Here is a 14,987-nt window from a genome sequence, read left to right as displayed (position 1 = left end):
TTTCTGATATCTTAAAGTTGGGGGCTGGCGTTTTTTTACCCCCTCTAATTCCTTAAACCTTTAGGAACACTAGCACCACAGACGCGCGTTTTGCGCGCGCTATTTAGCTTTAACATTATGCTATTACTATTACACTATTAATTTCTTGATACACACAACTGTCAAAATATACGATGACAGCTGCAAATGAAGTAAGCGCAGCGAGAAAACCAATCAGCATCGCGGAAAAGCGGCAACAATAAATTCGACTATCGACTTAACATGCCTTTTTTTAGAAAAAAAACGATTTAAACGGAGGTACAAACGGGTACAAACGATTCTCCTTCGAATGGCGTTGGGCGTTTTCTGATATCTTAAAGTTGGGGGCTGGCGTTTTTTTCACCCCCTCTAATTCCTTAAACCTTTAGGAACAAACGATTTAAACGGAGGTACAAACGGGTACAAACGATTCTCCTTCGAATGGCGTTGGGCGTTTTCTGATATCTTAAAGTTGGGGGCTGGCGTTTTTTTCACCCCCTCTAACTCCTTAACCCTTTAGAAACAAACGATTTAAACGGAGGTACAAACGGGTACAAACGATTCTCCTTCGAATGGCGTTGGGCGTTTTCTGATATCTTAAAGTTGGGGGCTGGCGTTTTTTTCACCCCCTCTAACTCTTTAACCCTTTAGAAACACTAGCACCACAGACGCGCGTTTTGCGCGCGCTATTTAGCTTTAACATTATGCTATTACTATTACACTATTAATTTCTTGATACACAACTGTCTAAATATACGATGACAGCTGCAAATGAAGTAAGCGCAGCGAGGAAATTAATCAGCATCGCGGAAAAGCGGCAACAATAAATTCGACTATCGACTTAACATGCCTTTTTTTAGAAAGGAAACGATTTAAACGGAGGTACAAACGGGTACAAACGATTCTCCTTCGAATGGCGTTGGGCGTTTTCTGATATCTTAAAGTTGGGGGCTGGCGTTTTTTTCACCCCCTCTAACTCCTTCCTTAACCCTTTAGAAACACTAGCACCACAGACGCGCGCTTTGCGCGCGCTATTTAGCTTTAACATTATGCTATTACTATTACCTATTAATTTCTTGATACACACAACTGTCAAAATATACGATGACAGCTGCAAATGAAGTAAGCGCAGCGAGAAAACCAATCAGCATCGCGGAAAAAGCGGCAACAATAAATTCGACTATCGACTTAACATGCCTTTTTTTAGAAAGGAAACGATTTAAACGGAGGTACAAACGGGTACAAACGATTCTCCTTCGAATGGCGTTGGGCGTTTTCTGATATCTTAAAGTTGGGGGCTGGCGTTTTTTTCACCCCCTCTAACTCTTTAACCCTTTAGAAACAAACGATTTAATCGGAGGTACAAACGGGTACAAACGATTCTCCTTCGAATGGCGTTGGGCGTTTTCTGATATCTTAAAGTTGGGGCTGGCGTTTTTTTCACCCCCTCTAACTCCTTAACCCTTTAGAAACAAACGATTTAAACGGAGGTACAAACGGGTACAAACGATTCTCCTTCGAATGGCGTTTGGCGTTTTCTGATATCTTAAAGTTGGGGGCTGGCGTTTTTTTCTCACCCCCTCTAACTCCTTAACCCTTTAGGAAACAAACGATTTAAACGGAGGTACAAACGGGTACAAACGATTCTCCTTCGAATGGCGTTGGGCGTTTTCTGATATCTTAAAGTTGGGGGCTGGCGTTTTTTTACCCCCTCTAATTCCTTAAACCTTTAGGAACAAACGATTTAAACGGAGGTACAAACGGGTACAAACGATTCTCCTTCGAATGGCGTTGGGCGTTTTCTGATATCTTAAAGTTGGGGGCTGGCGTTTTTTTACCCCCTCTAATTCCTTAAACCTTTAGGAACAAACGATTTAAACGGAGGTACAAACGGGTACAAACGATTCTCCTTCGAATGGCGTTGGGCGTTTTCTGATATCTTAAAGTTGGGGGCTGGCGTTTTTTTCACCCCCTCTAACTCCTTAACCCTTTAGAAACAAACGATTTAAACGGAGGTACAAACGGGTACAAACGATTCTCCTTCGAATGGCGTTGGGCGTTTTCTGATATCTTAAAGTTGGGGGCTGGCGTTTTTTTCACCCCCTCTAACTCCTTAACCCTTTAGAAACACTAGCACCACAGACGCGCGCTTTGCGCGCGCTATTTAGCTTTAACATTATGCTATTACTATTACACTATTAATTTCTTGATACACACAACTGTCAAAATATACGATGACAGCTGCAAATGAAGTAAGCGCAGCGAGAAAACCAATCAGCATCGCGGAAAAGCGGCAACAATAAATTCGACTATCGACTTAACATGCCTTTTTTTAGAAAAAAAAACGATTTAAACGGAGGTACAAACGGGTACAAACGATTCTCCTTCGAATGGCGTTGGGCGTTTTCTGATATCTTAAAGTTGGGGGCTGGCGTTTTTTTACCTCCTCTAATTCCTTAAACCTTTAGGAACAAACGATTTAAACGGAGGTACAAACGGGTACAAACGATTCTCCTTCGAATGGCGTTGGGCGTTTTCTGATATCTTAAAGTTGGGGGCTGGCGTTTTTTTCACCCCCTCTAACTCCTTAACCCTTTAGAAACAAACGATTTAAACGGAGGTACAAACGGGTACATACGATTCTCCTTCGAATGGCGTTGGGCGTTTTCCAATATCTTAAAGTTGGGGGCTGGCGTTTTTTTCACCCTCTCTAATTCCTTAAACCTTTAGGAACAAACGATTTAAACGGAGGTACAAACGGGTACAAACGATTCTCCTTCGAATGGCGTTGGGCGTTTTCTGATATCTTAAAGTTGGGGGCTGGCGTTTTTTTCACCCCCTCTAACTCCTTAACCCTTTAGAAACAAACGATTTAAACGGAGGTACAAACGGGTACAAACGATTCTCCTTCGAATGGCGTTGGGCGTTTTCTGATATCTTAAAGTTGGGGGCTGGCGTTTTTTTCACCCCCTCTAACTCCTTAACCCTTTAGGAAACAAACGATTTAAACGGAGGTACAAACGGGTACAAACGATTCTCCTTCGAATGGCGTTGGGCGTTTTCTGATATCTTAAAGTTGGGGGCTGGCGTTTTTTTCACCCCCTCTAATTCCTTAAACCTTTAGGAACAAACGATTTAAACGGAGGTACAAACGGGTACAAACGATTCTCCTTCGAATGGCGTTGGGCGTTTTCTGATATCTTAAAGTTGGGGGCTGGCGTTTTTTTCACCCCCTCTAACTCCTTAACCCTTTAGAAACAAACGATTTAAACGGAGGTACAAACGGGTACAAACGATTCTCCTTCGAATGGCGTTGGGCGTTTTCTGATATCTTAAAGTTGGGGGCTGGCGTTTTTTTCACCCCCTCTAACTCCTTAACCCTTTAGAAACACTAGCACCACAGACGCGCGCTTTGCGCGCGCTATTTAGCTTTAACATTATGCTATTACTATTACACTATTAATTTCTTGATACACACAACTGTCAAAATATACGATGACAGCTGCAAATGAAGTAAGCGCAGCGAGAAAACCAATCAGCATCGCGGAAAAGCGGCAACAATAAATTCGACTATCGACTTAACATGCCTTTTTTTAGAAAAAAAACGATTTAAACGGAGGTACAAACGGGTACAAACGATTCTCCTTCGAATGGCGTTGGGCGTTTTCTGATATCTTAAAGTTGGGGGCTGGCGTTTTTTTACCTCCTCTAATTCCTTAAACCTTTAGGAACAAACGATTTAAACGGAGGTACAAACGGGTACAAACGATTCTCCTTCGAATGGCGTTGGGCGTTTTCTGATATCTTAAAGTTGGGGGCTGGCGTTTTTTTCACCCCCTCTAACTCCTTAACCCTTTAGAAACAAACGATTTAAACGGAGGTACAAACGGGTACATACGATTCTCCTTCGAATGGCGTTGGGCGTTTTCCAATATCTTAAAGTTGGGGGCTGGCGTTTTTTTCACCCTCTCTAATTCCTTAAACCTTTAGGAACAAACGTTTTAAACGGAGGTACAAACGGGTACAAACGATTCTCCTTCGAATGGCGTTGGGCGTTTTCTGATATCTTAAAGTTGGGGGCTGGCGTTTTTTTACCTCCTCTAATTCCTTAAACCTTTAGGAACAAACGATTTAAACGGAGGTACAAACGGGTACAAACAATTCTCCTTCGAATGGCGTTGGGCGTTTTCTGATATCTTAAAGTTGGGGGCTGGCGTTTTTTTCACCCCCTCTAACTCCTTAAGACTTTAGAAACACTAGCACCACAGACGCGCGCTTTGCGCGCGCTATTTAGCTTTAACATTATGCTATTACTATTACACTATTAATTTCTTGATACACACAACTGTCAAAATATACGATGACAGCTGCAAATGAAGTAAGCGCAGCGAGAAAACCAATCAGCATCGCGGAAAAGCGGCAACAATAAATTCGACTATCGACTTAACATGCCTTTTTTTTAGAAAAAAAAAGATTTAAACGGAGGTACAAACGGGTACAAACGATTCTCCTTCGAATGGCGTTGGGCGTTTTCTGATATCTTAAAGTTGGGGGCTGGCGTTTTTTTCACCCTCTCTAACTCTTTAACCCTTTAGAAACACTAGCACCTCAGACGCGCGCTTTGCGCGCGCTATTTAGCTTTAACATTATGCTATTACTATTACACTATTAATTTCTTGATACACACAACTGTCAAAATATACGATGACAGCTGCAAATGAAGTAAGCGCAGCGAGAAAACCAATCAGCATCGCGGAAAAGCGGCAACAATAAATTCGACTATCGACTTAACATGCCTTTTTTTAGAAAAAAAAAGATTTAAACGGAGGTACAAACGGGTACAAACGATTCTCCTTCGAATGGCGTTGGGCGTTTTCTGATATCTTAAAGTTGGGGGCTGGCGTTTTTTTACCCCCTCTAATTCCTTAACCCTTTAGGAACAAACGATTTAAACGGAGGTACAAACGGGTACAAACGATTCTCCTTCGAATGTCGTTGGGCGTTTTCTGATATCTTAAAGTTGGGGGCTGGCGTTTTTTTACCCCCTCTAATTCCTTAACCCTTTAGGAACAAACGATTTAAACGGAGGTACAAACGGGTACAAACGATTCTCCTTCGAATGGCGTTGGGCGTTTTCTGATATCTTAAAGTTGGGGGCTGGCGTTTTTTTCACCCCCTCTAACTCCTTAACCCTTTAGAAACACTAGCACCACAGACGCGCGCTTTGCGCGCGCTATTTAGCTTTAACATTATGCTATTACTATTACACTATTAATTTCTTGATACACACAACTGTCAAAATATACGATGACAGCTGCAAATGAAGTAAGCGCAGCGAGAAAACCAATCAGCATCGCGGAAAAGCGGCAACAATAAATTCGACTATCGACTTAACATGCCTTTTTTTTAGAAAAAAAACGATTTAAACGGAGGTACAAACGGGTACAAACGATTCTCCTTCGAATGGCGTTGGGCGTTTTCTGATATCTTAAAGTTGGGGGCTGGCGTTTTTTTACCCCCTCTAATTCCTTAACTTTTTAGGAACAAACGATTTAAACGGAGGTACAAACGGGTACAAACGATTCTCCTTCGAATGGCGTTGGGCGTTTTCTGATATCTTAAAGTTGGGGGCTGGCGTTTTTTTCACCCCCTCTAATTCCTTAAACCTTTAGGAACAAACGATTTAAACGGAGGTACAAACGGGTACAAACGATTCTCCTTCGAATGGCGTTGGGCGTTTTCTGATATCTTAAAGTTGGGGGCTGGCGTTTTTTTCACCCCCTCTAACTCCTTAACCCTTTAGAAACAAACGATTTAAACGGAGGTACAAACGGGTACAAACGATTCTCCTTCGAATGGCGTTGGGCGTTTTCTGATACCTTAAAGTTGGGGGCTGGCGTTTTTTTCACCCCCTCTAACTCTTTAACCCTTTAGAAACACTAGCACCACAGACGCGCGTTTTGCGCGCGCTATTTAGCTTTAACATTATGCTATTACTATTACACTATTAATTTCTTGATACACACAACTGTCAAAATATACGATGACAGCTGCAAATGAAGTAAGCGCAGCGAGGAAATTAATCAGCATCGCGGAAAAGCGGCAACAATAAATTCGACTATCGACTTAACATGCCTTTTTTAGAAAGGAAACGATTTAAACGGAGGTACAAACGGGTACAAACGATTCTCCTTCGAATGGCGTTGGGCGTTTTCTGATATCTTAAAGTTGGGGGCTGGCGTTTTTTTCATCCCCTCTAACTCCTTAACCCTTTAGAAACACTAGCACCACAGACGCGCGCTTTGCGCGCGCTATTTAGCTTTAACATTATGCTATTACTATTACACTATTAATTTCTTGATACACACAACTGTCAAAATATACGATGACAGCTGCAAATGAAGTAAGCGCAGCGAGAAAACCAATCAGCATCGCGGAAAAGCGGCAACAATAAATTCGACTATCGACTTAACATGCCTTTTTTTAGAAAAAAAAACGATTTAAACGGAGGTACAAACGGGTACAAACGATTCTCCTTCGAATGGCGTTGGGCGTTTTCTGATATCTTAAAGTTGGGGGCTGGCGTTTTTTTCACGCCCTCTAACTCTTTAACCCTTTAGAAACAAACGATTTAAACGGAGGTACAAACGGGTACAAACGATTCTCCTTCGAATGGCGTTGGGCGTTTTCTGATATCTTAAAGTTGGGGGCTGGCGTTTTTTTACCCCCTCTAATTCCTTAAACCTTTAGGAACAAACGATTTAAACGGAGGTACAAACGGGTACAAACGATTCTCCTTCGAATGGCGTTGGGCGTTTTCTGATATCTTAAAGTTGGGGGCTGGCGTTTTTTTACCCCCTCTAATTCCTTAACCTTTTAGGAACAAACGATTTAAACGGAGGTACAAACGGGTACAAACGATTCTCCTTCGAATGGCGTTGGGCGTTTTCTGATATCTTAAAGTTGGGGGCTGGCGTTTTTTTACCCCCTCTAATTCCTTAACCCTTTAGAAACAAACGATTTAAACGGAGGTACAAACGGGTACAAACGATTCTCCTTCGAATGGCGTTGGGCGTTTTCTGATATCTTAAAGTTGGGGGCTGGCGTTTTTTTACCTCCTCTAATTCCTTAAACCTTTAGGAACAAACGATTTAAACGGAGGTACAAACGGGTACAAACGATTCTCCTTCGAATGGCGTTGGGCGTTTTCTGATATCTTAAAGTTGGGGGCTGGCGTTTTTTTCACCCCCTCTAACTCCTTAACCCTTTAGAAACAAACGATTTAAACGGAGGTACAAACGGGTACATACGATTCTCCTTCGAATGGCGTTGGGCGTTTTCCAATATCTTAAAGTTGGGGGCTGGCGTTTTTTTCACCCTCTCTAATTCCTTAAACCTTTAGGAACAAACGTTTTAAACGGAGGTACAAACGGGTACAAACGATTCTCCTTCGAATGGCGTTGGGCGTTTTCTGATATCTTAAAGTTGGGGGCTGGCGTTTTTTTCACCCCCTCTAACTCCTTAACCCTTTAGAAACAAACGATTTAAACGGAGGTACAAACGGGTACAAACGATTCTCTTCGAATGGCGTTGGGCGTTTTCTGATATCTTAAAGTTGGGGGCTGGCGTTTTTTTACCCCCTCTAATTCCTTAAACCTTTAGGAACAAACGATTTAAACGGAGGTACAAACGGGTACAAACGATTCTCCTTCGAATGGCGTTGGGCGTTTTCTGATATCTTAAAGTTGGGGGCTGGCGTTTTTTTCACCCCCTCTAATCTCTTAACCCTTTAGAAACAAACGATTTAAACGGAGGTACAAACGGGTACAAACGATTCTCCTTCGAATGGCGTTGGGCGTTTTCTGATATCTTAAAGTTGGGGGCTGGCGTTTTTTTCACCCCCTCTAACTCCTTAACCCTTTAGAAACACTAGCACCACAGACGCGCGCTTTGCGCGCGCTATTTAGCTTTAACATTATGCTATTACTATTACACTATTAATTTCTTGATACACACAACTGTCAAAATATACGATGACAGCTGCAAATGAAGTAAGCGCAGCGAGAAAAGCCAATCAGCATCGCGGAAAAGCGGCAACAATAAATTCGACTATCGACTTAACATGCCTTTTTTTAGAAAAAAAAAGATTTAAACGGAGGTACAAACAGGTACAAACGATTCTCCTTCGAATGGCGTTGGGCGTTTTCTGATATCTTAAAGTTGGGGGCTGGCGTTTTTTTCACCCCCTCTAACTCTTTAACCCTTTAGAAACAAACGATTTAAACGGAGGTACAAACGGGTACAAACGATTCTCCTTCGAATGGCGTTGGGCGTTTTCTGATATCTTAAAGTTTGGGGCTGGCGTTTTTTTACCCCCTCTAATTCCTTAAACCTTTAGGAACAAACGATTTAAACGGAGGTACAAACGGGTACAAACGATTCTCCTTCGAATGGCGTTGGGCGTTTTCTGATATCTTAAAGTTGGGGGCTGGCGTTTTTTTCACCCCCTCTAACTCCTTAAGACTTTAGAAACACTAGCACCACAGACGCGCGCTTTGCGCGCGCTATTTAGCTTTAACATTATGCTATTACTATTACACTATTAATTTCTTGATACACACAACTGTCAAAATATACGATGACAGCTGCAAATGAAGTAAGCGCAGCGAGGAAACCAATCAGCATCGCGGAAAAGCGGCAACAATAAATTCGACTATCGACTTAACATGCTTTTTTTTAGAAAGGAAACGATTTAAACGGAGGTACAAACGGGTACAAACGATTCTCCTTCGAATGGCGTTGGGCGTTTTCTGATATCTTAACGTTGGGGGCTGGCGTTTTTTTACCCCCTCTAATTCCTTAAACCTTTAGGAACAAACGATTTAAACGGAGGTACAAACGGGTACAAACGATTTTCCTTCGAATGTCTTTGGGCGTTTTCTGATATCTTAAAGTTGGGGGCTGGCGTTTTTTTACCCCCTCTAATTCCTTAACCCTTTAGGAACAAACGATTTAAACGGAGGTACAAACGGGTACAAACGATTCTCCTTCGAATGGCGTTGGGCGTTTTCTGATATCTTAAAGTTGGGGGCTGGCGTTTTTTTCACCCCCTCTAACTCCTTAACCCTTTAGAAACACTAGCACCACAGACGCGCGCTTCGCGCGCGCTATTTAGCTTTAACATTATGCTATTACTATTACACTATTAATTTCTTGATACACACAACTGTCAAAATATACGATGACAGCTGCAAATGAAGTAAGCGCAACGAGAAAACCAATCAGCATCGCGGAAAAGCGGCAACAATAAATTCGACTATCGACTTAACATGCCTTTTTTTAGAAAGGAAACGATTTAAACGGAGGTACAAACGGGTACAAACGATTCTCCTTCGAATGGCGTTGGGCGTTTTCTGATATCTTAAAGTTGGGGGCTGGCGTTTTTTTACCTCCTCTAATTCCTTAAACCTTTAGGAACAAACGATTTAAACGGAGGTACAAACGGGTACAAACGATTCTCCTTCGAATGGCGTTGGGCGTTTTCTGATATCTTAAAGTTGGGGGCTGGCGTTTTTTTCACCCCCTCTAACTCCTTAACCCTTTAGAAACAAACGATTTAAACGGAGGTACAAACGGGTACATACGATTCTCCTTCGAATGGCGTTGGGCGTTTTCCAATATCTTAAAGTTGGGGGCTGGCGTTTTTTTCACCCTCTCTAATTCCTTAAACCTTTAGGAACAAACGTTTTAAACGGAGGTACAAACGGGTACAAACGATTCTCCTTCGAATGGCGTTGGGCGATTTCTGATATCTTAAAGTTGGGGGCTGGCGTTTTTTTCACCCCCTCTAACTCCTTAACCCTTTAGAAACAAACGATTTAAACGGAGGTACAAACGGGTACAAACGATTCTCCTTCGAATGGCGATGGGCGTTTTCTGATATCTTAAAGTTGGGGGCTGGCGTTTTTTTCACCCCCTCTAACTCCTTAACCCTTTAGAAACAAACGATTTAAACGGAGGTACAAACGGGTACAAACAATTCTCCTTCGAATGGCGTTGGGCGTTTTCTGATATCTTAAATTTGGGGGCTGGCGTTTTTTTCACCCCCTCTAACTCCTTAAGACTTTAGAAACACTAGCACCACAGACGCGCGCTTTGCGCGCGCTATTTAGCTTTAACATTATGCTATTACTATTACACTATTAATTTCTTGATACACACAACTGTCAAAATATACGATGACAGCTGCAAATGAAGTAAGCGCAGCGAGAAAACCAATCAGCATCGCGGAAAAGCGGCAACAATAAATTCGACTATTGACTTAACATGCCTTTTTTTAGAAAGGAAACGATTTAAACGAAGGTACAAACGGGTACAAACGATTCTCCTTCGAATGGCGTTGGGCGTTTTCTGATATCTTAAAGTTGGGGGCTGGCGTTTTTTTCACCCCCTCTAACTCTTTAACCCTTTAGAAACACTAGCACCACAGACGCGCGCTTTGCGCGCGCTATTTAGCTTTAACATTATGCTATTACTATTACACTATTAATTTCTTGATACACACAACTGTCAAAATATACGATGACAGCTGCAAATGAAGTAAGCGCAGCGAGAAAACCAATCAGCATCGCGGAAAAGCGGCAACAATAAATTCGACTATCGACTTAACATGCCTTTTTTTAGAAAAAAAAAGATTTAAACGGAGGTACAAACGGGTACAAACGATTCTCCTTCGAATGGCGTTGGGCGCTTTCTGATATCTTAAAGTTGGGGGCTGGCGTTTTTTTCACCCCCTCTAACTCTTTAACCCTTTAGAAACAAACGATTTAAACGGAGGTACAAACGGGTACAAACGATTCTCCTTCGAATGGCGTTGGGCGTTTTCTGATATCTTAAAGTTTGGGGCTGGCGTTTTTTTCACCCCCTCTAACTCCTTAAGACTTTAGAAACACTAGCACCACAGACGCGCGCTTCGCGCGCGCTATTTAGCTTTAACATTATGCTATTACTATTACACTATTAATTTCTTGATACACACAACTGTCAAAATATACGATGACAGCTGCAAATGAAGTAAGCGCAGCGAGAAAACCAATCAGCATCGCGGAAAAGCGGCAACAATAAATTCGACTATCGACTTAACATGCCTTTTTTTTTAGAAAAAAAAAGATTTAAACGGAGGTACAAACGGGTACAAACGATTCTCCTTCGAATGGCGTTGGGCGTTTTCTGATATCTTAAAGTTGGGGGCTGGCGTTTTTTTCACCCCCTCTAACTCTTTAACCCTTTAGAAACACTAGCACCTCAGACGCGCGCTTTGCGCGCGCTATTTAGCTTTAACATTATGCTATTACTATTACACTATTAATTTCTTGATACACACAACTGTCAAAATATACGATGACAGCTGCAAATGAAGTAAGCGCAGCGAGAAAACCAATCAGCATCGCGGAAAAGCGGCAACAATAAATTCGACTATCGACTTAACATGCCTTTTTTTTAGAAAAAAAAAGATTTAAACGGAGGTACAAACGGGTACAAACGATTCTCCTTCGAATGGCGTTGGGCGTTTTCTGATATCTTAAAGTTTGGGGCTGGCGTTTTTTTACCCCCTCTAATTCCTTAAACCTTTAGGAACAAACGATTTAAACGGAGGTACAAACGGGTACAAACGATTCTCCTTCGAATGTCTTTGGGCGTTTTCTGATATCTTAAAGTTGGGGGCTGGCGTTTTTTTACCCCCTCTAATTCCTTAACCCTTTAGGAACAAACGATTTAAACGGAGGTACAAACGGGTACAAACGATTCTCCTTCGAATGGCGTTGGGCGTTTTCTGATATCTTAAAGTTGGGGGCTGGCGTTTTTTTCACCCCCTCTAACTCCTTAACCCTTTAGAAACACTAGCACCACAGACGCGCGCTTTGCGCGCGCTATTTAGCTTTAACATTATGCTATTACTATTACACTATTAATTTCTTGATACACACAACTGTCAAAATATACGATGACAGCTGCAAATGAAGTAAGCGCAGCGAGAAAACCAATCAGCATCGCGGAAAAGCGGCAACAATAAATTCGACTATCGACTTAACATGCCTTTTTTTTAGAAAAAAAAAACGATTTAAACGTAGGTACAAACGGGTACAAACGATTCTCCTTCGAATGGCGTTGGGCGTTTTCTGATATCTTAAAGTTGGGGGCTGGCGTTTTTTTACCCCCTCTAATTCCTTAACTTTTTAGGAACAAACGATTTAAACGTAGGTACAGACGGGTACAAACGATTCTCCTTCGAATGGCGTTGGGCGTTTTCTGATATCTTAAAGTTGGGGGCTGGCGTTTTTTTCACCCCCTCTAATTCCTTAAACCTTTAGGAACAAACGATTTAAACGGAGGTACAAACGGGTACAAACGATTCTCCTTCGAATGGCGTTGGGCGTTTTCTGATATCTTAAAGTTGGGGGCTGGCGTTTTTTTCACCCCCTCTAACTCCTTAACCCTTTAGAAACAAACGATTTAAACGGAGGTACAAACGGGTACAAACGATTCTCCTTCGAATGGCGTTGGGCGTTTTCTGATACCTTAAAGTTGGGGGCTGGCGTTTTTTTCACCCCCTCTAACTCTTTAACCCTTTAGAAACACTAGCACCACAGACGCGCGTTTTGCGCGCGCTATTTAGCTTTAACATTATGCTATTACTATTACACTATTAATTTCTTGATACACACAACTGTCAAAATATACGATGACAGCTGCAAATGAAGTAAGCGCAGCGAGAAAACCAATCAGCATCGCGGAAAAGCGGCAACAATAAATTCGACTATCGACTTAACATGCCTTTTTTTAGAAAGGAAACGATTTAAACGGAGGTACAAACGGGTACAAACGATTCTCCTTCGAATGGCGTTGGGCGTTTTCTGATATCTTAAAGTTGGGGGCTGGCGTTTTTTTACCTCCTCTAATTCCTTAAACCTTTAGGAACAAACGATTTAAACGGAGGTACAAACGGGTACAAACGATTCTCCTTCGAATGGCGTTGGGCGTTTTCTGATATCTTAAAGTTGGGGGCTGGCGTTTTTTTCACCCCCTCTAACTCCTTAACCCTTTAGAAACAAACGATTTAAACGGAGGTACAAACGGGTACATACGATTCTCCTTCGAATGGCGTTGGGCGTTTTCCAATATCTTAAAGTTGGGGGCTGGCGTTTTTTTCACCCTCTCTAATTCCTTAAACCTTTAGGAACAAACGTTTTAAACGGAGGTACAAACGGGTACAAACGATTCTCCTTCGAATGGCGTTGGGCGATTTCTGATATCTTAAAGTTGGGGGCTGGCGTTTTTTTCACCCCCTCTAACTCCTTAACCCTTTAGAAACAAACGATTTAAACGGAGGTACAAACGGGTACAAACGATTCTCCTTCGAATGGCGATGGGCGTTTTCTGATATCTTAAAGTTGGGGGCTGGCGTTTTTTTCACCCCCTCTAACTCCTTAACCCTTTAGAAACAAACGATTTAAACGGAGGTACAAACGGGTACAAACAATTCTCCTTCGAATGGCGTTGGGCGTTTTCTGATATCTTAAATTTGGGGGCTGGCGTTTTTTTCACCCCCTCTAACTCCTTAAGACTTTAGAAACACTAGCACCACAGACGCGCGCTTTGCGCGCGCTATTTAGCTTTAACATTATGCTATTACTATTACACTATTAATTTCTTGATACACACAACTGTCAAAATATACGATGACAGCTGCAAATGAAGTAAGCGCAGCGAGAAAACCAATCAGCATCGCGGAAAAGCGGCAACAATAAATTCGACTATTGACTTAACATGCCTTTTTTTAGAAAGGAAACGATTTAAACGAAGGTACAAACGGGTACAAACGATTCTCCTTCGAATGGCGTTGGGCGTTTTCTGATATCTTAAAGTTGGGGGCTGGCGTTTTTTTCACCCCCTCTAACTCTTTAACCCTTTAGAAACACTAGCACCACAGACGCGCGCTTTGCGCGCGCTATTTAGCTTTAACATTATGCTATTACTATTACACTATTAATTTCTTGATACACACAACTGTCAAAATATACGATGACAGCTGCAAATGAAGTAAGCGCAGCGAGAAAACCAATCAGCATCGCGGAAAAGCGGCAACAATAAATTCGACTATCGACTTAACATGCTTTTTTTTAGAAAGGAAACGATTTAAACGGAGGTACAAACGGGTACAAACGATTCTCCTTCGAATGGCGTTGGGCGTTTTCTGATATCTTAACGTTGGGGGCTGGCGTTTTTTTACCCCCTCTAATTCCTTAAACCTTTAGGAACAAACGATTTAAACGGAGGTACAAACGGGTACAAACGATTTTCCTTCGAATGTCTTTGGGCGTTTTCTGATATCTTAAAGTTGGGGGCTGGCGTTTTTTTACCCCCTCTAATTCCTTAACCCTTTAGGAACAAACGATTTAAACGGAGGTACAAACGGGTACAAACGATTCTCCTTCGAATGGCGTTGGGCGTTTTCTGATATCTCAGAGAGAAGTATTTGGTGACTGAGAGCTAATTTCTATTAAATTTGGATGTCTTCGATACCACTTGTTGAATAATTGCCCGATTGGCAATTCGGGAAATCTCGAAGAGAAGTTCAATATTTGAAAATGACTCAACTGAATTTTGCGAAACAATTTCACAAAATTTCTGCAAAAAATATCTTGCAGAAGTCATTTCTCTAAATGTATCAATAAATAAAATAACGTATTGTAATGCAAATCTGTATGATCGTCCCTTCTAATGATTCTCTAACTTATACGCTTATTATAAACTAAACTTACTAATCTTAACAAAAATGTATAATGAATGATAAAAGTTGTCTATATATATACATATATCGATGAATATAATGACGTATTTATATTATATAAAAATCTCGTTTATTTTTTTTCTTCCCAGGTTTGAACCTATCCTAATTCCTAAATATC

Source organism: Temnothorax nylanderi, unplaced genomic scaffold (genome assembly GCF_030848795.1).
Source record: "Temnothorax nylanderi isolate EJ_2023f unplaced genomic scaffold, tnyl_v1.0 TNYL_tig0001_pilon, whole genome shotgun sequence".
Classification (NCBI taxonomy): Eukaryota; Metazoa; Arthropoda; class Insecta; order Hymenoptera; family Formicidae; genus Temnothorax; species Temnothorax nylanderi.
This window is presented reverse-complemented; position numbering follows the sequence as displayed.